We start from the raw sequence: 25,003 nt of genomic DNA, 5'->3' as shown, positions 1-25,003 counted from the left end.
TGGAAGTCTTCATTGCTGTTCAGTACATTTTTTATGCCTTTTATATATTTTCTACATTTTAAAATTTTCTCAATCGAGTGGGCTTAGGAAATAATACAAATTTCAAAGAGAATTTTCAAAACAAAAAAAAAAGTCATTCATTGAATTTTTGGCTTTTGCCCTAAGAAGAACATATAAAATAATTATTAAAAGAAAAAATATATATATTTTTCGTAACGAAATTTTAAAAATTCCTCGAGAAGGATTCTTTATATTCAAATTGTGTTCTAAGGATTAATAATTTCAATATCCGTTGAATGGGACTCCTGCTTAATAATTGGTGAATGAGGATTGGAACAAAGAATTTATGACGCACATAGAAGGAATCCTTGATATATTCAAAATTTGGAGAAAATTTTCCAAGGAATTTTTATACGAATTTTGCAACTATCAGTCCTGGCAGGACGAATCCTTGAATTTAAGTTAAAGATTTGGAATTTTATTTGAATTTGCAATTTTTTTTGTCAATCTGGGCTTGCTGGCTTCCTAATATCCTGAGACGATAACAATTCAAGAAAATCCTGATACAGGACAATCAACCAAACTAAAAGCTATTAACAAGAGTAATTTGTTTAAATATCATCCTAACATTGGCCGTATCATCACCTGTCTTTCGAGGCATAATTTTGGAACCCGTGAATTAAATCTTTGTATGGAGAACGCAGTTTTTATTACACGTTAAGACTCAACACACTGTTCTACATTTGTTTTATCCCAAATACTTGAATTTCATGTAAACGGGCGATGCAATTTGAATATTAATTAACTTTTCCATCCAGCAATTTCGACCAAAGAACCATTATCCTCAGGCCTGATGACAACGGTGATCTTTATTGGTAAGTCGACAATATAAATCAATATATATTCTCATTGTATTTGCTCGTTCACCCTGCAAGACACTTTTTTACATACATTATTTATTTTTTTATGACCACCGGTCAGAATAATCACTAACACCCATATTCTTTTTGTCACACAATTAATATAAGTTTTACACTTAATATTAACTGTACAATCATTTTGTTTTCAATCAACATTGTATCTGCTAATCATAATATTTTCGCGATCAAAAATATTTGTTAACACCATTGCAACTTACTTTTTGTTATTTTTTGTTTGTTAACAAATATAATTGATTATGAATATTAACTAAACTAATTCGCTTTTTCGCACAAAAGATGAAAGGGAATTCATAAGGGAATTTCTATAACTGGGTCTAAAGAGTTATGAACTTCTTTAGAATGGTTGGGTGGGCGGTGGAACCGCTAGTGGCTGACTGATACCTTAGGCCACGTCTTTTCTTACGTCACTCCTCTTACTCCTTTTCTTACTCTTCCCCAACTTCATTTATTTCTGGGGATATACTCCCCTAATAAGAGCTACCTTATTTGAATGTTACTTTATGTAAGCGGACCCGAATGCTATTATCTGAGGAAAACAACCCCCCCATGACTGAGCACGGATGGGGCGAGAAGGTAGCCACTTCCTCCGGAAATAGGACCAGGTAGGGTGGGTCGTTACATAATTAAATGGCGCCCAACGTGGGGCCTCAGCAGAAATACTTTACCATTGAAAATCTTATAAATTGCTGAGGTGCCACAAAAATGTTCTTTCCATTTTCTTTGACTGCATCTTTTCTTTACTACTTTCCTGTCCTTCCTTTTGCTTTCTTTACTATTGATCCTAACTTCTTTCCCTTACTATCCTTTGAAAGCTTTGTGGAGTTATACAATCATTCGAAATCGAATAGGTAGCCCAAGGTGTTAAAAGGATCCTCCAATTCCATTCTAGAAAGAATCTGAATCGGATTTCTATTGATCTGGAATTTTTCGGATCTATACCATTCAGGATTGTTTCTAGATGTCTTCCCTCTATCGCTATATTACCAAACTTCAAATACGTGTAAGGATTTTAAATTTTGATTATATGTCGATTTCATACCTTAGTTTTGAATATTGGTGTTTCTTTCTTGAACGCAGAGTTATTAGTCTAGGAAGAGTTTGGATATTGAATCGAATTTCGATATTCTACTTCAGAGACATGATTTCTCTGCAAATTTCTTCTGGGTGACGTTAAGGAAATGATTATATAGAATGCTTTATTGATTTACCTTTCATTGAGTAGTGCGAGTTTCAATGTTGAGTACTTTTATAGATTTATAGATCAGGTTTACATATTTATTTCCATTCTTATATACTAGAGATTTATTAATTTATTATATTATACCAGTAAGTCACAGTAGAGAAAATTTGTCGTGCATCGACTCGGAGTCAAATGCTCCGCAAGGCGCAGCAAACTCTCGGAATAGTGGTAGAATAAGGAAGGGAAGACAGGGAAGCAGCTAACGCACAATTCGATGATGAACGTATTCGTCGAATTGTATCATCGTCATTAGATGAATTTCGAAATGAAATTTTATCCTTTATTTCGAATGAGCCTAGCACAGGTTCAGGGTCACATAATGTTGATGTACCCCCCTGCAGAACCCATGGATGAGAGAAGTAATGTCGATTTCTGTTCGGATAAGACTGTTAATATTATACGAAATTGGCGTTTGACATTTTTAGGAACAGCAAGTGAAAAGAAAAAAATCCGCAAAACTAATTGGCAAATAGGTTTACTGCAAACTTAGCACCAACAGAAATAAAGGCAGTATCACTTAGGAAGGTATGTAATGTAAACTACTATCATTTAAAAAAAACAGTTGGGAGTAACTAAGATTGTTTTTTTTTTTTGTTTTTGTTTTTTTTTTGTTTTTTAAGTGTGGTGTGATTGTGAGTTTCGTTGGTGGAAGTCTTCATTGCTGTTCAGTACATTTTTTATGCCTTTTATATATTTTCTACATTTTAAAATTTTCTCAATCGAGTGGGCTTAGGAAATAAAACAAATTTCAAAGAGACTTTTCAAAACAAAAAAAAAAAAAGTCATTCATTGAATTTTTGGCTTTTGCCCTGAGAAGAACATATAAAATAATTATTAAAAGAAAAAATATATATATTTTTCTAAACGAAATTTTAAAAATTCCTCGCGAAGGATTCTTTATATTCAAATTGTGTTCTAAGGATTAATAATTTCAATATCCGTTGAATGGGACTCCTGCTTAATAATTGGTGAATGAGGATTGGAACAAAGAATTTATAACGCACATAGAACGAATCCTTGATATATTCAAAATTTGGAGAAAATTTTCCAAGGAATTTTTATACGAATTTTGCAACTATCAGTCCTGGCAGGACGAATCCTTGAATTTAAGTTAAAGATTTGGAATTTTATTTGAATTTGCAATTTTTTTTTGTCAATCTGGGCTTGCTGGCTTCCCAATATCCTGAGACGATAACAATTCAAGAAAATCCTGATACAGGACAATCAACCAAACTAAAAGCTATTTAGCAAGAGTAATTTGTTTAAATATCATCCTAACATTGGCCGTATCATCAGCTGTCTTTCAAAGCATAATTTTGGAACCCGTGAATTAAATCTTTGTATGGAGAACGCAGTTTTTATTACACGTTAAGACTCAACACACTGTTCTACATTTGTTTTATCCCAAATACTTGAATTTCATGTAAACGGGCGATGCAATTTGAATATTAATTAACTTTTCCATCCAGCAATTTCGACCAAAGAACCATTATCCTCAGGCCTGATGACAACGGTGATCTTTATTGGTAAGTCGACAATATAAATCAATATATATTCTCATTGTATTTGCTCGTTCACCCTGCAAGACACTTTTTTACATACATTATTTATTTTTTTTATGACCACCGGTCAGAATAATCACTAACACCCATATTCTTTTTGTCACACAATTAATATAAGTTTTACACTTAATATTAACTGTACAATCATTTTGTTTTCAATCAACATTGTATCTGCTAATCATAATATTTTCGCGATCAAAAATATTTGTTAACACCATTGCAACTTACTTTTTGTTATTTTTTGTTTGTTAACAAATATAATTGATTATGAATATTAACTAAACTAATTCGCTTTTTCGCACAAAAGATGAAAGGGAATTCATAAGGGAATTTCTATAACTGGGTCTAAAGAGTTATGAACTTCTTTAGAATGGTTGGGTGGGCGGTGGAACCGCTAGTGGCTGACTGATACCTTAGGCCACGTCTTTTCTTACGTCACTCCTCTTACTCCTTTTCTTACTCTTCCCCAACTTCATTTATTTCTGGGGATATACTCCCCTAATAAGAGCTACCTTATTTGAATGTTACTTTATGTAAGCGGACCCGAATGCTATTATCTGAGGAAAACAACCCCCCCATGACTGAGCACGGATGGGGCGAGAAGGTAGCCACTTCCTCCGGAAATAGGACCAGGTAGGGTGGGTCGTTACATAATTAAATGGCGCCCAACGTGGGGCCTCAGCAGAAATACTTTACCATTGAAAATCTTATAAATTGCTGAGGTGCCACAAAAATGTTCTTTCCATTTTCTTTGACTGCATCTTTTCTTTACTACTTTCCTGTCCTTCCTTTTGCTTTCTTTACTATTGATCCTAACTTCTTTCCCTTACTATCCTTTGAAAGCTTTGTGGAGTTATACAATCATTCGAAATCGAATAGGTAGCCCAAGGTGTTAAAAGGATCCTCCAATTCCATTCTAGAAAGAATCTGAATCGGATTTCTATTGATCTGGAATTTTTCGGATCTATACCATTCAGGATTGTTTCTAGATGTCTTCCCTCTATCGCTATATTACCAAACTTCAAATACGTGTAAGGATTTTAAATTTTGATTATATGTCGATTTCATACCTTAGTTTTGAATATTGGTGTTTCTTTCTTGAACGCAGAGTTATTAGTCTAGGAAGAGTTTGGATATTGAATCGAATTTCGATATTCTACTTCAGAGACATGATTTCTCTGCAAATTTCTTCTGGGTGACGTTAAGGAAATGATTATATAGAATGCTTTATTGATTTACCTTTCATTGAGTAGTGCGAGTTTCAATGTTGAGTACTTTTATAGATTTATAGATCAGGTTTACATATTTATTTCCATTCTTATATACTAGAGATTTATTAATTTATTATATTATACCAGTAAGTCACAGTAGAGAAAATTTGTCGTGCATCGACTCGGAGTCAAATGCTCCGCAAGGCGCAGCAAACTCTCGGAATAGTGGTAGAATAAGGAAGGGAAGACAGGGAAGCAGCTAACGCACAATTCGATGATGAACGTATTCGTCGAATTGTATCATCGTCATTAGATGAATTTCGAAATGAAATTTTATCCTTTATTTCGAATGAGCCTAGCACAGGTTCAGGGTCACATAATGTTGATGTACCCCCCTGCAGAACCCATGGATGAGAGAAGTAATGTCGATTTCTGTTCGGATAAGACTGTTAATATTATACGAAATTGGCGTTTGACATTTTTAGGAACAGCAAGTGAAAAGAAAAAAATCCGCAAAACTAATTGGCAAATAGGTTTACTGCAAACTTAGCACCAACAGAAATAAAGGCAGTATCACTTAGGAAGGTATGTAATGTAAACTACTATCATTTAAAAAAAACAGTTGGGAGTAACTAAGATTGTTTTTTTTTTTTGTTTTTGTTTTTTTTTTGTTTTTTAAGTGTGGTGTGATTGTGAGTTTCGTTGGTGGAAGTCTTCATTGCTGTTCAGTACATTTTTTATGCCTTTTATATATTTTCTACATTTTAAAATTTTCTCAATCGAGTGGGCTTAGGAAATAAAACAAATTTCAAAGAGACTTTTCAAAACAAAAAAAAAAAAAGTCATTCATTGAATTTTTGGCTTTTGCCCTGAGAAGAACATATAAAATAATTATTAAAAGAAAAAATATATATATTTTTCTAAACGAAATTTTAAAAATTCCTCGCGAAGGATTCTTTATATTCAAATTGTGTTCTAAGGATTAATAATTTCAATATCCGTTGAATGGGACTCCTGCTTAATAATTGGTGAATGAGGATTGGAACAAAGAATTTATAACGCACATAGAACGAATCCTTGATATATTCAAAATTTGGAGAAAATTTTCCAAGGAATTTTTATACGAATTTTGCAACTATCAGTCCTGGCAGGACGAATCCTTGAATTTAAGTTAAAGATTTGGAATTTTATTTGAATTTGCAATTTTTTTTTGTCAATCTGGGCTTGCTGGCTTCCCAATATCCTGAGACGATAACAATTCAAGAAAATCCTGATACAGGACAATCAACCAAACTAAAAGCTATTTAGCAAGAGTAATTTGTTTAAATATCATCCTAACATTGGCCGTATCATCAGCTGTCTTTCAAAGCATAATTTTGGAACCCGTGAATTAAATCTTTGTATGGAGAACGCAGTTTTTATTACACGTTAAGACTCAACACACTGTTCTACATTTGTTTTATCCCAAATACTTGAATTTCATGTAAACGGGCGATGCAATTTGAATATTAATTAACTTTTCCATCCAGCAATTTCGACCAAAGAACCATTATCCTCAGGCCTGATGACAACGGTGATCTTTATTGGTAAGTCGACAATATAAATCAATATATATTCTCATTGTATTTGCTCGTTCACCCTGCAAGACACTTTTTTACATACATTATTTATTTTTTTTATGACCACCGGTCAGAATAATCACTAACACCCATATTCTTTTTGTCACACAATTAATATAAGTTTTACACTTAATATTAACTGTACAATCATTTTGTTTTCAATCAACATTGTATCTGCTAATCATAATATTTTCGCGATCAAAAATATTTGTTAACACCATTGCAACTTACTTCTTGTTATTTGTTTGTTAACAAATATAATTGATTATGAATATTAACTAAACTAATTCGCTTTTTCGCACAAAAGATGAAAGGGAATTCATAAGGGAATTTCTATAACTGGGTCTAAAGAGTTATGAACTTCTTTAGAATGGTTGGGTGGGCGGTGGAACCGCTAGTGGCTGACTAATACCTTAGGCCACGTCTTTTCTTACGTCACTCCTCTTACTCCTTTTCTTACTCTTCCCCAACTTCATTTATTTCTGGGGATATACTCCCCTAATAAGAGCTACCTTATTTGAATGTTACTTTATGTAAGCGGACCCGAATGCTATTATCCGAGGAAAACAACCCCCCCATGACTGAGCACGGCTGGGGCGAGAAGGTAGCCACTTCCTCCGGAAATAGGACCAGGTAGGGTGGGTCGTTACAATGTCCATTTTAAATGATTCAAAACCGTTGCAACTTTTGCAATTAATGCTTATTTATTTGATCCTGATTCTTCCTCAATCTGATTTTCTCCTCGTCGCCAATGTAATAGTCCGTAGTTATAAATAAAACACGTCTGAATTGTTCTCGAACTCCGTAAAAAGTAAACTTTATTATATTTTCATATTTGATATAAACATGATGTTATTGTCTACAGGTACAAGAAGAAAAAACAAAACCTACAGAACAACAACTACAGCAAACAGAAGAAGTGTCGGATTTAACACAAGACAAATTTAGTGAGTTGCTGCTTGGAGGAACTTTTGGCAATACACAAAATTTACAGTCGCCAAGAGACAAAGTGCCGCTACGTAAAAATACAGAGAGAGTAGAATGGCAAAACAAGAATACAGACAACATGGAGCGAAGTGCCGAGAACGACCTGAAAGAAAAAGAGTTTGAGCTTTTAAAAAAAGAAAATGAGTTGCTGAAACTCGAACGAGAGTATTAACGCTGGAAGAGAAGTTACAGACGTAGCAGACAACAACACGTTGTTGCAGTTGGTAAGTAATTTTATACCAGACTTTGATGGGACTTCAGACGCAAACTTCTGGATTAAACAGTTGCGCGACCTCCAACGTTTGTAAAACCTTTCCAACAATTCTTTACGCTTGCTGTTCGCGATGAATCTGGTTGGTCATGCTGGAAGACGTTTCAGAAATTTTTGACCAATTTTGTTTGGGTCGTCTGAAACCAAAATGGAGACTCGTAAAAGATTTGAACGACGCACATGGCAATATGGAGAAAGCTTTATAGACTATTGCGACGACAAGGTGCAGTTATCAAAAAAATTACAGTTGGACAAAGATGAGTTATTGGAATACGTCATTGATGGCATCACCAATATACAGCTTCGCTGTCAAACCTTGATGCAAAGATTCAGCGATGTAACCGAGTTGTGCAGATCGTTGGCTACGATAAAGTTACCGAAAAGTACAGAATCGAAACGAAGTGCTTCTGCAGACAAAGCTGATGTTCGTTGCTACAATTGCAACAGTATGGGTCATTATGCGGCCGACTACAACAAAACCCGACGTCAACCAGGGACGTGCTATGCATGTTGCGGCGCAGGTCACACAGTGTCTGGGCGCGAAAAAAAAAAAACAAGTAGAAAGATGCAGCCTTTGATGATAATAATTATGTAAGGTACTTTAGTTATAGTTTTAGTGCTCCATCTTCAAATGTTAATTACTTGGGACTAAATTATTCTTCTTTAATAACTTTTGGATTTATTTTTAATTTCCTCAATATAATAATAAGAACATTGAATTGAAGTTACTGGTAGTTGATGATTTTTCAATGAAATATTCGGTGCTGTTGCTAAGAGAATTTTTGGAACAAACAGGTGGCAAGCTACTGTTGTTCGGTGACGATTTGGTACAAGAACCACGACAAAAGTTAGAGCTTCCATTGCGGTCATTAGATAATTTACAAGTTTCCAAGTTTGATTCCGACAGAAAATATTCAGAATTTGCAAACGAAATATTAGCAATAGATATTTCGTCAAATTATTTAGATTACAATTTATAGACTGGAAGTCACACGTTACTAAATGAAGCTTACCCTGGACAGTTCCAAGCCTTTCAATTGCCCACCAAGACGGCTTTCGTAGCTGAAAAACAATAGTTACAGAAAATCTTAGATGACTATTTGCTGAAAGGTATAATTAGGGCCAGTGAATCTGAGGACGCTTCACCTATAGTCTTGGTAAAGAAAAAAATGTCTTTATGAACGAAGATGCCATAAAAGATACAGCATTCATTACGCCACTAGGGCAATACGAGTTTCTGCGCATGCCGTTTGGCTTAAAAATGCCCCGTCCGTTTTCCAAATGTTTATAAATGCCGTTTTCAAAGATCTTATTCGAATGGGGGATGTTGTTGTCTACTTAGATGATATTATGATTGCTACGACTGACTATACACGACATCTTGAAGTGTTGAGAGAGGTTATGTTAAGATTGGTAGAAAACAAATTAGAGTTGCGTCTAGATAAGTGCGAGTTTTTGCGGGATAATGTCAAATATTTGGGTTACATAATCGACCAGTCACCAAAAAGTGGCACCCGGTGTTTTATTTCTCTAGACGTACAACAGATGCCGAATCGAAGTATCACAGTTTTGAACTGGAAACCTTGGCCATAGTTTATGCACTCAGACCATTTCGTGTTTACTTGTACGGCAAACCGTTCAGAATAATTACAGAATTTCTATTATACTGTCGAACACAGAAAAGGAAAACGAATGCAACATGTAGACGCATTAAGTCGAACACTAGATATTATTATTGTTGAGACGAATACTTTCGAAGAAAACTTAATTATTGCAAAAAACAAAGATATCGAAATATCGCAAATAAAAGAAAAATTACAGACAAGCGTCAGATGGAATCTCATGTTTTATACCGTTATCATGATGAAATGGGACATGTCGATATTAACAAAGTTACAGATTTAATACATAAAACTTATAGGTTTCCTAATATAAACACCAAAATTAAGAACCATATTCAGAATTTCCTGAAGCGCATAACATTTTCGCCGAAGAGCGGTCCGATTGAAGGATTTCCGCATAATATACCGAAACCGTTAAAACCTTTCGAAGTAATTCACATAGACCATTTCGGACCGGTTGACAAACATAGTTTAAAAAACATTCTTGTTGCAGTCGAATCTTGTTCCAAGTTTGTCAAATTGTATCCTACAAAAACTACCGCTACTAAAGAGTTATAGACGCGTTAAGTGAATATTTTAGATATTGCAGCAGACCACGTTCCAACGTTTCCGATAGAGGGTCTTGTTTCACTTCGAACGATTTCAACAAATTCACTGAGGAAAATGATATACAACACATTAAGATAGCCACATTGTTAATATTTCCTTTCGAATTGAAACACAATCTTTTTCATAGAGATCATTTATTGAACTAACAACTCATTTCAAAGAGAATTCATACATACATAAAAAGTATAAAAATGAGTGAAAAAGGAAGATGCATTTGGGTCGCCATAATTTAACGAATAAAATAAGGTTACCATAACCACTCTAACATAGCCGGGCTCAACCCAAGTACATTTACAAACGCAAAATTCAAATTTGCGTTATCAAATTCAAAAGATTACAAGCTTTTACATGTCTTTGCTTATTCAAAACTTTAGTAAATACATCAGCTGCATTTTCTCCTGATGTTATATAGCGTATATCAATACAACCTTCATAGTAATTGTCCCTTATGTAGTGGTATTTGATGTCAATATGTTTGATACGCTTATGTACTACAGGATTCTTCACCATAAAATTAGCCCCTTGGTTATCGCAATACATATGGGTTGGATTTTCAATGTACTGCAAAAACCCTATCTCTCTCAACAAACTTCTCATAAACGTCACCTCTTTTGTGCCTTGACAAAGCGACACATACTCGGCTTCCATGGAGCTCAGTGCAACTGCAGACTGTTTCTGAGATTCCCATGCAACTGGACCTCCATTCAAAACTACGACAAAACCAGAATAAGATTTTCTGTCACAAGAATCACACCCCAGTTGGCATCTGTAAAACAAGAAAAAACTTCTCCACCTATGTTGTAGGTTATCTTACCACCGGGATGCTTATTCAAATATCGCAAAACGTATTTTGCTGCCCTTAAATGTTCTTCATGAGGGTGGGAATTAAACTGCGACAATTTCGATACCATATGCATGATGTCCGGCCTAGATATTACTGCCAAGTACATCAAACTGCCAATTAAACGCTGGTATTCTTTAATCTTTAGCTCACAGTTCTTGCCTTCACATTTGTTCAAAATAGTACCACTTGCCCATGGTGTCGATGCTGGCATCGAATTATCCATACCCCAATTCTTCAGCAATTCTCTTGTGTATTTCTCTTGATGAATGCTTATTGCTCCTCTAGCACCATCCCGTACGATTTCCATGTCCAAATAAAACGAGATTGGACCACGATCATCCGCATCCACATGTTCATTAAGTTGTCTTAAGTGTCTGGGCGCGAAAAAAACAAGAAGAAAGATGCAGCCTTTTATGATAATAATTATGTAAGGTAGTTTAGTTATAGTCTTAGTGCTCCTCATAAAATTTTTTTCTCTTTAGAAACATTGATTGATACGGGTAGCCCTGTGAATTTAATTAGGAGAGACGCATTGCCGGCCGGAACGAAAATTTTGCCATCTTCAAATGTTAATTACTTTGGACTAAATTATTCTTCTTTAATAACTTTTGGATTTATTTTTAATTTCTTCAAATATAGTAATAAGAACATTGAATTGAAGTTACTGGTAGTTGATGATTTTTCAATAAAATATTCGGTGCTGTTGCTAAGGGAATTTTTGGGACAACCAGGTAGCAAGCTGCTGTTGTTCGGTGACGATTTGGTACAAGAACCATGACAAGAGTTAGAGCTGCCATCGCGACCATTAGATACAAGTTTCCGAGTTTGATACCGACAGAAAATATTCAGAATTTGCAAACGAAATATTAGAAATAGATATTTCGTCAAATTATTTAGATTACAGGGTGCCACCGTGGTGCAATGGTATGCACACCCGCCTTGCACGCTGAAGGTCGTGGGTTCGATTCCCCGGCCAGTCAACATCAACACTTTTCAACGGTGGCAAAATACCCCTCAGTAATGTTGGCGACATTTTCTGAGTATTTCAGCCTTGTACAACTTCTCTACAAGTGGTGTCTTAGACACGCCGTTCGGACTCGGCGATAAACAGTAGGTCCCATATCATTGAGCTAATATGAATCGGGGTGCACTCATTGATATGAGAGAAGTCTCCCCTGTCGCGCCTGGGATGTTTGTGGAACAATTATATATATATATTTAGATTACAATTTATACACTGGAAGTAACGTTCCACATTGTGTTTCAGCCGACCTAAACGTACTGTTCAAAGAAACCTACGTGAGTATGGTACGTCCAGAGGTACCGCATATACGTTACGAAATTAAGCTTACCCTGGACAGTTTCAAGCCTTTCAATTGCCCACCAAGGCGGCTTTCGTATGCTGAAAAACAAGAGTTACAGAAAATCTTAGATGACTATTTGGTGAAAGGTGTAATTAGGGCCAGTGAATCTGAGTACGCTTCACCTATAGTCTTGGTAAAGAAAAAAACTGGAAACTTACGTATGTGCGTAGATTTTAGGAAGTTGAATAAAGTTACAACCAAACATAATTACCTTATCCCGTTAATATATGATTTGCTGGAAACCATAACCGATAAAAAAAATTTACGAGGTTAGATCTTAAGAACGGCTTTCATCATGTCTTTATGAACGAAGATGCCATAAAATATACAGCATTCATTACGCCACTAGGGCAATACGAGTTTCTGTGCATGCCGTTTGGCTTATAGAATGCACCGCCCGTTTTCCAAATGTTTGTAAATGCCGTTTTCAAAGATCTTATTCGAATGGGGGATATTGTTGTCTACTTAGATGATATTATGATTGCTACGACTGACTATACACGACATCTTGAAGTATTGAGAGAGGTTATGTTAAGATTAGTAGAAAACAAATTAGAGTTGCGTCTAGATAAGTGCGAGTTTTTGCGGGATAATGTCAATTATCTAGGTTACGTAATCGACCAGTCAGGTATAAGAGCCGACGACAGGGGTTTAGAAGCCATACGAAATTTTCCGATACCTGACAAAGTGCGTTCGGTACAATGCTTTATTGGCCTCTGCTCATAGTTTAGACGATTTATAAAAGACTTTTCGATAATTGCTAAACCACTCTACGATTTGATTAGAAAAGATAAAAAAATTTGTGTTCGGCAAGTTAGAGCTTGAAACGTTCGAATTATTAAAAAGTAAACTCCTACAAGCACCAATTTTAGCTTTATACAACTCGTCGGCAGAAACAGAATTGCGTTGTGATGCCAGTGCATTAGGTTTCGGTAACAAAGTTACAGATTTAATACATAAAACTTATAGGTTTCCTAATATAAACACCAAAATTAAGAACCATATTCAGAATTTCCTGAAGCGCATAACATTTTCGCCGAAGAGCGGTCCGATTGAAGGATTTCCGCATAATATACCGAAACCGTTAAAACCTTTCGAAGAAATTCACATAGACCATTTCGGACCGGTTGACAAACATAGTTAAAAAAACATTCTTGTTGCAGTCGACTCTTGTTCCAAGTTTGTCAAATTGTATCCTACAAAAACTACCGCTACTAAAGAGTTATAGACGCGTTATGTGAATATTTTAGATATTGCAGCAGACCACGTTCCAACGTCTCCGATAGAGGGTCTTGTTTCACTTCGAACGATTTCAACAAATTCACTGAGGAAAGTGATATACAACACATTAAGATATCCACATTGTTAATATTTCCTTTCGAATTGATACACAACCGTTTTCATAGAGATCATTTATTGAACTAACAACTCATTTCAAAGAGAATTCATACATACATAAAAAGTAAAAAAATGAGTGAAAAAGGAAGATGCATTTGGGTCGCCATAATTTAACGAATAAAATAAGGTTACCATAACCACTCTAACATAGCCGGGCTCAACCCAAGTGCATTTACAAACGCAAAATTCAAATTTGCGTTATCAAATTCAAAAGATTACAAGCTTTTACATGTCTTTGCTTATTCAAAACTTTAGTAAATACATCAGCTGCATTTTTTTCTGATGGTATATAGTGTATATCAATACAACCTTCATAGTAATTGTCCCTTATGTAGTGGTATTTGATGTCAATATGTTTGATACGCTTATGTACTACAGGATTCTTCACCATAAAATTAGCCCCTTGGTTATCGCAATACATATGGGTTGGATTTTCAATGTACTGCAAAAACCCTATCTCTCAACAAACTTCTCATAAACGTCACCTTTTTTGTACCTTGACAAAGCGACACATACTCGGCTTCCATGGAGCTCAGTGCAACTGCAGACTGTTTCTGAGATTCCCATGCAACTGGACCTCCATTCAAAAATACGACAAAACCAGAATAAGATTTTCTGTCACAAGAATCACACCCCAGTCGGCATCTGTAAAACAAGAAAAAACTTCTCCACCTATGTTGTAGGTTATCTTACCACCGGGATGCTTATTCAAATATCGCAAAACGTATTTTGCTGCCCTTAAATGTTCTTCATGAGGGTGGGAATTAAACTGCGACAATTTCGATACCATATGCATGATGTCCGGCCTAGATATTACTGTCAAGTACATCAAACTGCCAATTAAACGCTGGTATTCTTTAATCTTTAGCTCACAGTTCTTGCCTTCACATTTGTTCAAAATAGTACCACTTGCCCATGGTGTCGATGCTGGCATCGAATTATCCATCCCCCAATTCTTCAGCAATTCTCTTGTGTATTTCTCTTGATGAATGCCTATTGCTCCTCTAGCACCATCCCGTACGATTTCCATGCCCAAATAAAACGAGATTGGACCACGATCATCCGCATCCACATGTTCATTAAGTTGTCTTACTATATTTTTCATTTCACCTTCCGTGGAACATGCGATGATCATATCATCCACATACAGTGCAATGATGCTAACACTGTCCTTATTTCTCCGAAAATACACGCAATTATCGGTATGGCATCTCTGGAACTCCATCTCTAAGAGAATTTCCGTTACTTTCTTGTTCCATTCTCTTCCAGCCTGTTTTAATCCATATAGCGCCTTGTTTAATTTGCATACTTTGTCCGGTTTATTCATATCTTTAAACATGACTGGCTGTTCCATGTAAACATCATCTTCTAATTCGCCGTTTAGATATGCTGCTACAATATCGACGTGATGGACCAGCAACTCTTGTTCCACTACTAATGATAATATTGTTCTAATAGTTGAATGACGCAAACGTTTCCTGGTAGTCAACATTATATTTCTGGGAACAACCCCTAGCTACCAATCGTGCCTTGTATTTCTCCACAGAACCATCAGGCTTTCGTTTTATTACAAACACCCATCTGCACCCAATGACAATGGCGTTTTTTGGCTTATCGACGAGCACCCAAGTCTTGTTTTTTATTATGGAATTATGTATATTCCACCTCCATCGCCTTTCTCCAATTATCCGCCTCTCTTGAGTTCAACGCTTCTTTTATTGTTTGAGGACACTCAATAATTGAATTCAAAACGTCTACCGACGGAGAAACACCTCGTCTTGGTCTCAAATTGTATTTTTCTGTGCTTTGCAAATTTGGTGTGTCTCGTCTATTTCCGCCTAATTTACCACCACCTTCTAACAACTCTTCTTCTTCCGACGAATTCTCACCGCTTGCAGTTTCAAACGAATCGTCGTTCTCTCTTTCTCTCTCGATTTTCGTGTCAGCAATAATCTCTTCTTTGGCTTCATACGGCACACTCACAACAAGTTCATCATTCAAATTATCTTTATTTTCCATTTCTTCAAATGACTTTTCGAAAAAGATAACATCTCTAGCCTTTAGAATTTCTCTCTTTTCAACATTATAGAGCCGGTAACCCTTAGTCAAACTTTCATATCCAACAAATTTCATCTTTGCTCCTTTGGGTTTCAATTTACCACCAGTACCTTGTTTGTGTAAAGCAACAACATCGCAACCAAATGTTCTAAAATGTGCCACAGATTGTTTCCTCTTATGCCATCTTCCGTATGGTGTAACTTCACCTAGCACACCAGTTGGACACCTGTTCCTAATATACGCAGCAGTATTAATAGCTTCTGCCCACAAACTCTGCTGATGACCCGATTCATGCAACATACAACTCGCCATTTCTACTAGGGTTCTATTTAATTTTTCCGCGATGCCATTCTGTTGTGGAGTGTGACTAACCGTTGTCTGATTCAGTATACCCTTCTTACGAAAATATTCTAAAAATTTAGAATTGACATATTCTTTCCCATTGTCGCTTCTTACTTCCTTTAATTTCTGGCCTGTTTGTTTTTCCACCATAGTTACAAAATTAACAAACGTATCATACGCATCCGACTTATTCCTCAAAAATATGTAAATATGTACCTCGAATAGTCATCGGTTATCGTCATTATGTACAAGGCTCCACGTTGCGATTTAACTCGAAGCGGTCGGCACAAAACTGTATGTACCAATTCCAGCACTTCCTTTGTATTTATTTGCGAATAAGAGTGAAATGGTTTTGCTGTTATTTTGCCCACAGCACAAGTAACGCATTCAAATTCTTTTGGCAATTATACATTCAGACCTCTAACCATTTGTTTTTCACTCAACATATTCAACCCTTTACCATTTAAATGTCCAAAGCGGGTATGCCATTTCTTAAAATCATTCTCTGCAACAACACCATTTACGCACTCATTTCTCTTAATGCTCAGCAACTCCGCAAAGAATATTCCATTCTCCTTTACTGCATACAACATCTTCTTATTGGTTTTACTTGTTATGACAGCATGGTTCTTTGCAAAATTTACTGTATGACCTGCGTCGATGAATTTGCTAATTGACAAAAAATTTGAGTGCAAAGAAGGAACAAACAAAACGTTGATAAGAGTAATATTCATATGTTATGTTCTTAGCAACACCGTTCCTTTCCCCTCTGCATACACAGTCTCACCCGATGCCAAAACTATTCTTTGCCACTCATTTTCTATTGATGTAAATAGTTTTCTGCTACGACACATATGCGACGACGCGCCACTGTCCAATATCCAACCACCACAGCTTACTTCTCTGCTTACGACACCAAGCGCTGACGCAACAGACTCTTGTTTTTGCAATGTGCGCGAATGTGACCGAATTGTCCGCATTTGTAACATTTGAAGTTTTTGCATTTTTCCTCCCCTCTATCTTTTTCAAAACGGTTGTTTCTTCCATGGAATTTGTTGTTGGGCTTCTTCTGCTGTTTATGTTTTTGGTTCTCGCTGGCTGCAAACACTCTATCGCTGTTTACGTTTTTGTCCCCTTGCCGTCTCTCCTCCTCACGTACTTTTGAGATTAGTTGTTCTATTCCCGGCAACACATCCCTGCTCTCAACGCACATAACAACAAGACAGAAACAAAATCTTCGTTGAGTTCAATTCCAAAGCTTTTTAAATCGTCTATGATTCCACGGTATTCTCCAATTTGTGTCGATAATTTTTCCGTAGAATTAATCTTAAACCGTACCAATTTCTTACCTTTCTACATGGCGTGTTAGCTTTGTAAAGTCCACATAAAGTTTCCCATGCACCCTTTGCAGTTGTGCAATCTTTAATGTTAATCAACTCACTTGGCCTAACACTTAAGTTTATCATTGCGAGAGCCTTCTGATCAATCGCTTTCCAGGCTGCTTGCTTAGTAGCGTCCGTTGGATATTCATTTTTTATTGTTTCCCACAAGTCCAAAGTTATTAACAAACTTTTTATTTGTATTGACCACGTCGTATAATTTTCACCGTTTAATTTCTCGACACTATTAACCGAATTCATTTTTTAAATTCTTTTATTAAAATTACTTTTCCGAAAAACAATTTAATTGTTATAGTTCAATTTAAACGCGTTGGCCTGGGCCCATAACCTTTCTTAATATTTCCTTTCGAATTGAAACACAACCGTTTTCATAGAGATCATTTATTGAACTAACAACTCATTTCAAAGAGAATTCATGCATACATAACATGTAAAAAGAACGAGTGAAAAAGGAAGATGCATTTTGGGTTGCCATAATTTAACGAATAAAACAAGGTTACCATAACCACTCTAACACACATTTTCGCCAGAAGCAAACGGTCAGGTAGAACGTTTCAATAGAAGTTTAGGAACACCACTTGGGTAAGTACATTAGAAACGGTAGAATTTGCACTAAACAACACTTGCCATAGAATGATAAACGAACATCCCAGCGTAATGTTATTCGGTGTTAATCAAAGATCATATCAAAGAGAATATTTTAGATCAAGAAACTAGAGATTTGACCACGGTTAGACAACTTGCGGACATCAGACAACGTACCGCACAACAATACAATAAAAGTTATACAGACCCCAAGAGAAAACAACCAATGCTATATAAAAAAGGTGATTATGTCGTGGTAAGGGACATAGATGCTACCGTAGGGTCAATTTGTGCCTAAGTTTAAGTTCGATACATTGGTTACGCCAATGTATACGTTCGATACATTGTTTTCCCCTTCCGCAGAATTACAATTAACAGCATTAATTGGCCGCTCGTTCGAGCTCAATGGGGAAATCTTCTCTGCCTTTCCTTTAGAAGTCATATTCGCCTGGTTCGGATGATGGGAGAGAATATTCATTCTTTCCCACACTCTCTCCTAAAAGGTCACATTCGCTCAGTTCGGATGCAGAGGGGCGCTTTCCAATGCTGCGGTCGTCGTTGTTGATCACGACCTTGTTAGCGCTATTATGCCCACTGGCAACGACACTTGCTATTTAACTTTCGAAGGAGTCACACTCCTATTGCTTTCGTTTCGTAGCTTCACATACAAAAGGCAACCGTTTCTTATTCTAAGAAACTCATTTTTACCACCAATAAACCGAAAATATATTTGAAACTGATACACTCGTGTTTGTCTTTCTATTTCTTCTCTTTTCATCAATGAGCTATCGACGGTCAGTGGTATCACGCAACATTTCTAACATTTGGTAGAAAATGATCGCTATGCGATACAAGATGTAGAAGGTTTTTAACAAAGTCGAATCCCTTACAAGGGCATTTGGGCAGCACACAACATGAAACATTGGCATCGGGGGTCAACACACTCTGTCGAGAATAATAGTTTGCAAGATTCACAACTGCCCGATTCGCCGTCAAATAATGTTACAGAGCAACCTTTAGAACTATAATAATAATTGTTCCACAAACATCCCAGGCGGGACAGGGGAGACTTCTCTCATATCAATGAGTGCACCCCGATTCATATTAGCTCAATGATATGGGACCTACTGTTTATCGCCGAGTCCGAACGGCGTGTCTAAGAGACACCACTTGTAGAGAAGTTGTACAAGGCTGAAATACTCAGAAAATGTTTTTTGTTGACTGGCCGGGGAATCGAACCCACGACCTACAGCGTGCAAGGCGGGTGTGCATACTATTGCACCACGGTGGCTCCCTTTAGAACTATCACTTATAGAAAATTTTAACAATGCGTAAGGCAACCGTTTAGAAAAGAGTCAGGTGATCTTTGTAGTCAGGATAGCCGAATTGTAGTATATTTATACGTTGATCGCTACCCTTTCGTTTAGATTGCTAGTGTAAACTGTTCTAGTTATTAAGCAATTAGAAACTAAGAGATATAATATTTGTTTACTCTCTCGAGAGCGCAAAAGTGAGTGTGATATTATTATGTTTGTGGGCATTGTTGGTCGAGAGGTAACCAACGACTGTTGAGCGAGTTAGTCATTGTTAGACAACGAAAAGAATAAACAGACACTCGCCCTCGGCTCCCGTAAATTGTTAATAAAAAACAAATAAAATAAACTAAATAATCAGAAGACATCTAACAAAAGACTTCCGCATTAAAGTATCAAAACGTCTATTGCTTGGGTCGCAAACCTTTTAGGGGTAGTTTACACTATATGTAAATGTCAAATGACACAAAATAAAATCATTCCATATCTACCCACGGAGGCAATGTGAAGACGTAGTATTATTAGATTATTGCTGGTGTGGACGCACAGAGTAAATTGCGTAAGGAAAATCTCCAATATTGCACATATTAGCGAATATATAACGATGGAAAAGTTCATGTCATATGACATTTACATATAGTGTAAACTACCCCTTAGCATCCAGGAAAAACTCAGTCGGCTCTGTTTATTTTTGATTTATTAAATAATACGATTAATTCTTCGGTTTACATTTACGAAATCCACAGGATTACAACTCTCAATTCCATTGCTTAAACGTCAAATGAAATCCGATGGATTTTAGACGAGTATTTTTTGACGTATACGCAAAGGAATGACATACGCTTGTAAAGGGCTTTAATGTCCTTGTTTGTTAATGAAAAATAAAGATTATTTTATTTTAATTTTTATCCGACGTTTCGTTGGTGTTTCCCAACATCTTCAGGGATAGTTTATTAAATCTGGCAACAACAGATACAGAGTAAAGATTACAATTTATCAGGCATGTCACAGATTCCGTCCGATAGGAATAGTTTCAATTCCGTAATTTCATTTCGATCGTTTTTGTTTTAGTTTCTTCAGATTTCGATCGATTTGTTGAATTTCGAAGATCGTATTATTTAGTATAAATATGGCAACATTGGAGGAATGAAAGGAAACAAAACAAAAAGATATGATTAGAAAACACTGCGGAAGCGGGAATTGTGAAAATATTCAGTTTAAAGAAAATTTGTGTGCTTGAAAAGAAAGTTTCGGCAATCGAGGCTCAAAATAATCAACATAACACTGAACAAATACCTTGTTTGATTTATTTTTGTTTTGTTAGTTATCTTTGCTTTATTTTATCATTCGTAGTGCCAGATTGTGTGGCAATACTTTGTTAACAATTGGTTTCGTTAATTGAGAAATAATAACCATTTGCAATTTTTTTTTTTAAATAAAATGATAAGGAATATGAATTTAAATATGGTTTTGCTAATAAAAGATTAGATTATTATTTTTAAGTGTTTTTGGAGCGTTTTAAGGTGACATGTTTCCAAAAAATTACAATTCCACTTGAGAAACCAAAAGTTGTTTCATTCCGAAAAAAATTTTCGTTTTTCGGTTTCTGAAGAAGCTAAATACGGAACCAATTCCACTTTCGATCGAAAAGCGTATACGACAAGTGCTGTGAGAAAAAAACTAGCTTTTTCCTTGTTGATGTTTTTGGTAAATTATGGAATTGATGCCTTTTCTGGAACCTGGACATATAATCTAAATAGAATTGGAAGCAGTATTCGAAAAAAAATTAGATATGTTTATCAAATAAGCATATATGATCATGTGCGTACTTTTGAGTTAATGGAAGCATTTCTTGGTTGCACTTATCATGATTATATTAATCAAAGAATATTTTACATATTTATAAGCTTATACAATAAGCCTAAAATATTAGCTAATCAATTGTCATTTATTAATTAAACACGTAACGTACAAATTGATGTTCCTTTGATTAGAACTATATTTGAACACTCTTTTCTTGTTCAGTTCTATCGAGTTTGGAATTTTTGCCTGGTTTCTTGATATTTCTAATTTGTTTTTTAATTACTTGATAATTGTATTATTTTGCTTTCTGAAATTATAATAGTTACTACCATTGTATTAGATTTTTATAGTAATCTCCAATACATGTTTAATTGGCTAGGAAGCTTTCTATGAATTGATTTTTATAGGCAATTTGGCTAGAAATTTCTAGTTTTTGAAGTTATTTTCAAAAAATTGCTGTGGAAATCTTTAATGGTTATGTCTAGAGTACGTACAAACAATTTAATGATATATGAAAAATCATCTATCAGGCAGGCTTGCCCCATATTAGACTAGTCTTTAACGGCATTGTCCTGATAGAGGAAAAAATCAAGGCATAGAACAAAAGTTTTTGCACCTTACTACCAAATGAAACTTCTATTCGAGCTTGAGGTCTAGTTTTTTTTTTATAATATTATTTCTCCAATATTTCGGAATTAAATAAATTCTATCTTCAGGGAGTGTTTCGATCTACAAATAAAAACAAAGTACAACTTCGTAGACGTTCAAGTGACGTAGACGTTGTCGTAGGCGTAGTCGTAAGATACATTTTTATATGATGAAAAATTATATACAACGACATTTTTTGTCTTTTATAGCATTTTATATCCTTAAAAATTGAAAGAAATACATTTGTAATTCCCAGAATGCATTTCTTGGTTTAAATACAACATTTTTTTTTTTTTGATACGACAAATCGGTATTACGTATGGCGTAACACGACAAATTGGTATTACGTATGACGTTGAAATACGAGGAAAGAGTCGTGACCGATTTTGTTAACGACAGCATATAAAAATGAAAACAAATTAATTTCAAAAGAATTTTTTGGCAATGATTATAAAATATATTAGAAAATAACTATAATAAATACAAAATTTACTACTTTGATTCATTGCCATAAGATAAATTGCGTGTCTTTATCAGATGACAAACTTTCTATTGAAAATCTGTTAGAGTCCTCATATAACGATTGATGCAATCTAAATTTCTTAGTTGTTTTACAATTAAAAAATAAATATTTTTTAAATTTTGTATGAGAAAAAAATTTTCGTTATCGTAAATGTTACGTGGTACCAAAAAATATCCCTACGACAACGACTACGCCAATGACCACAAAAACGTCTACGCCAAACACTTATTTTGATTGTAAAAACGGTAGGGTTAGTTTTTCTTCTGAATTGGAAGTTTAAAAATGATCTACTAATAATTCTAATAATGTTTGTTAACAAAAGAATTCTTTAAAAATTGAAATTTTTGATTTTTTGTACAAAAACATACATAATACCAATTAGACGTTACGAGACGTCAGCTTGCAATTTTGGATACGACAACGCCAACCGTAATAAGGGTGATAATCTATATCACAGCAATCGTTACAATTTAATATAAATAATCAATAAATAAATAAAAATGTATAATCACAGAAAAATTAATATTGCTTACGTAAAATTATAATAATCACAACTTTTTAAAAGAGGATTTCTTAACTATATATGGAACGCGTCTATGAAAAATTAAGTCCGTATGTCATCTGGGGGCTGAGCTATGGATGCCTAAATTATTACGAATATAGACGAATTAACAAAAAATAGTTACAAAAACAGGGGGTGAATATTGCACTGATTTAGGGATAGGTAAGTCGACTTTCGGTTAATCGATTAATCGACTTTTTACAGTCAAAAATCTAAATATCGTAGTCGACTTTTGTCTGGAGGGAAAATCGCATAATTAATTATCCTGTGATCGATTTTCGAGTTTGCCCATATAATATAATATTAGCAAGGATATTTTGTACACAGTAGTACTTACTGTGCCAAACTACAACCAAAATGATTGTAAAATGTAGCTAATAGGAAAAAATACCTTAAATCCAGAGGTACGTTTATATGGGGGCTATATAAAAACATGGACCCAGAGACCCCATTTTCAATACCAGAAGTTCAGGTGACATAAGAAAGACTTGAGCCAAATTAAGCTCTGTTCCTTTACGTTCAAGAATCTTCAAGTTTTACCACTTTTTACTCGAAAAGCGTTCCTTTACTTCAGACACCATAAAATTCACATGGGAGCATTTGACAACTTTTACTACTTTTGCCGGTTTTACAATTTTCTAAAGTAAAGGAAAAGACCATTTTTTTCAGCCTACGTCAAGTGGTTCGGCTTTATATAGATTTTACCCAACACTTGGGTAAATACTCGGGTATTTACTTGTTTAAAGTATTGTAAAACTATCCATTTTGAAACGATTTCACAACCTAAACCCAAGAATAGGGTGCAAGATGTTGTATTGCCGATTCAATATAGTAAATACCCACAAATGGTTATTTACCCACCGTGTTGGCATTTACTGGGTAAATACCATCTCTACTTACCAAAACTTTCATCTTTATTGCGTCCACATTCTATTCGGTATATGACATTATTTCTTTCCATTTTAGGTATCTGACTTTTTGATTTGCTAAATATTGGTTTTGTTGTATTGTTCGAACTATGGGCTATTGTATATTTTTTCTTGTCGTAAATATTCGATTTTTCCAATCTTGCTGATATATTAGGTATATGTATCAGTGATTTGTATATTTTTGTTATTTTTTCTTCCTTGGGTTCTTATATATTTTGTGATTTGTACTTGTTTAATAAGGAGTTCATTAACTGTATTGGGAAATTGTTTTGGGTAAGTATTTTTTTATTTTTTTTTTCTTATTTTCGGCGTGGAATTGTTCATAGCTTATGGTCATTATTAGACAGCGGAATTTTATGCAACCCCTATTTTTGGTCCGATTCATGTATAATTTTGGGACTGGGCATATTTTTGGCTTCCGATTACATTGCAATCGAAACATATGACATATGCAAAATGCATAAATTTTTGCGTATGCAATATATATGCATTTTACATATTTTCTTATGCAACAAAATTTTCAATAATAGGTACAAAAATGTTTGTGTGTACAATTTTCCTGTTTAAAATTCTCTTCAGACAAGTCAATAAAATAGAGAAATGTATAACCACAGCCACAACCATCCAAATACCGAAAATCGGGAGGTATCGTTCTATGGGGGCTATATGGGGGCCTGAACCTAAACCGACAAAATTTAGGTGGAAAGTTTTTTACACCCAAGGAAGACTTAAACCTTCAAAATACCCGTAATCCGGAGGTACCGTTCTATGGGGGCTTTATGAAAACGTGGACCTATACCGACAAATTTCAGGTAGAAAGTTTTATACCCACAACGAAGACAAAATGCAAACTTTTAGTCATTTCGGTGGGATATTGAGGGCACAAATCCTTGAATATATTTTTGCATATGGCATAGGCTCATTTTATGCAGATATGTAAAAATATGTCAAAATATGCAAAAATTTCTGGGCCTAATTCGTTTTATTTTGTAATAAAACAAGTTTCTGTCTAATCAGATTTTCTCTACGACCATCCAACCATATATGCATTTGCATAGGATTCCGCAGTCTAGTCATTACCCTTCTTATTACATTGTTTGCCGTATTGATAATTGTTCTCTTTGTATGTTTAGAGAGGTTGTTTATTAGTCTTCCCGAGGCTGTGGGTTTCT

At 35.1% G+C, this 25,003-nt stretch overlaps 1 protein-coding gene and 1 long non-coding RNA gene across 2 annotated transcripts in view; both read right to left on the bottom strand.

Annotated features, from left to right (window-relative positions):
* The window catches only part of LOC141394400 (CD2 antigen cytoplasmic tail-binding protein 2 homolog), a 323,405-nt gene that overhangs the window by 244,001 nt on the left and 54,401 nt on the right, over nt 1-25,003 (bottom strand). The window lies entirely within an intron of this gene.
* Nucleotides 57-23,339, bottom strand: LOC141394403 (uncharacterized). Its single transcript, XR_012410403.1, has 2 exons — nt 22,874-23,339; nt 57-11,280 (listed from the first exon to the last, which is right to left on the bottom strand). It is a non-coding gene; the product is annotated as an uncharacterized lncRNA (long non-coding RNA).

This window comes from Musca autumnalis, unplaced genomic scaffold (genome assembly GCF_047663935.1).
Source record: "Musca autumnalis isolate F117 unplaced genomic scaffold, ASM4766393v1 scaffold_2, whole genome shotgun sequence".
In the NCBI taxonomy this organism is placed as follows: domain Eukaryota; kingdom Metazoa; phylum Arthropoda; class Insecta; order Diptera; family Muscidae; genus Musca; species Musca autumnalis.
The sequence above is the reverse complement of the archived record's forward strand: the minus strand, read 5'-3'. Positions and strand labels throughout refer to the sequence as shown.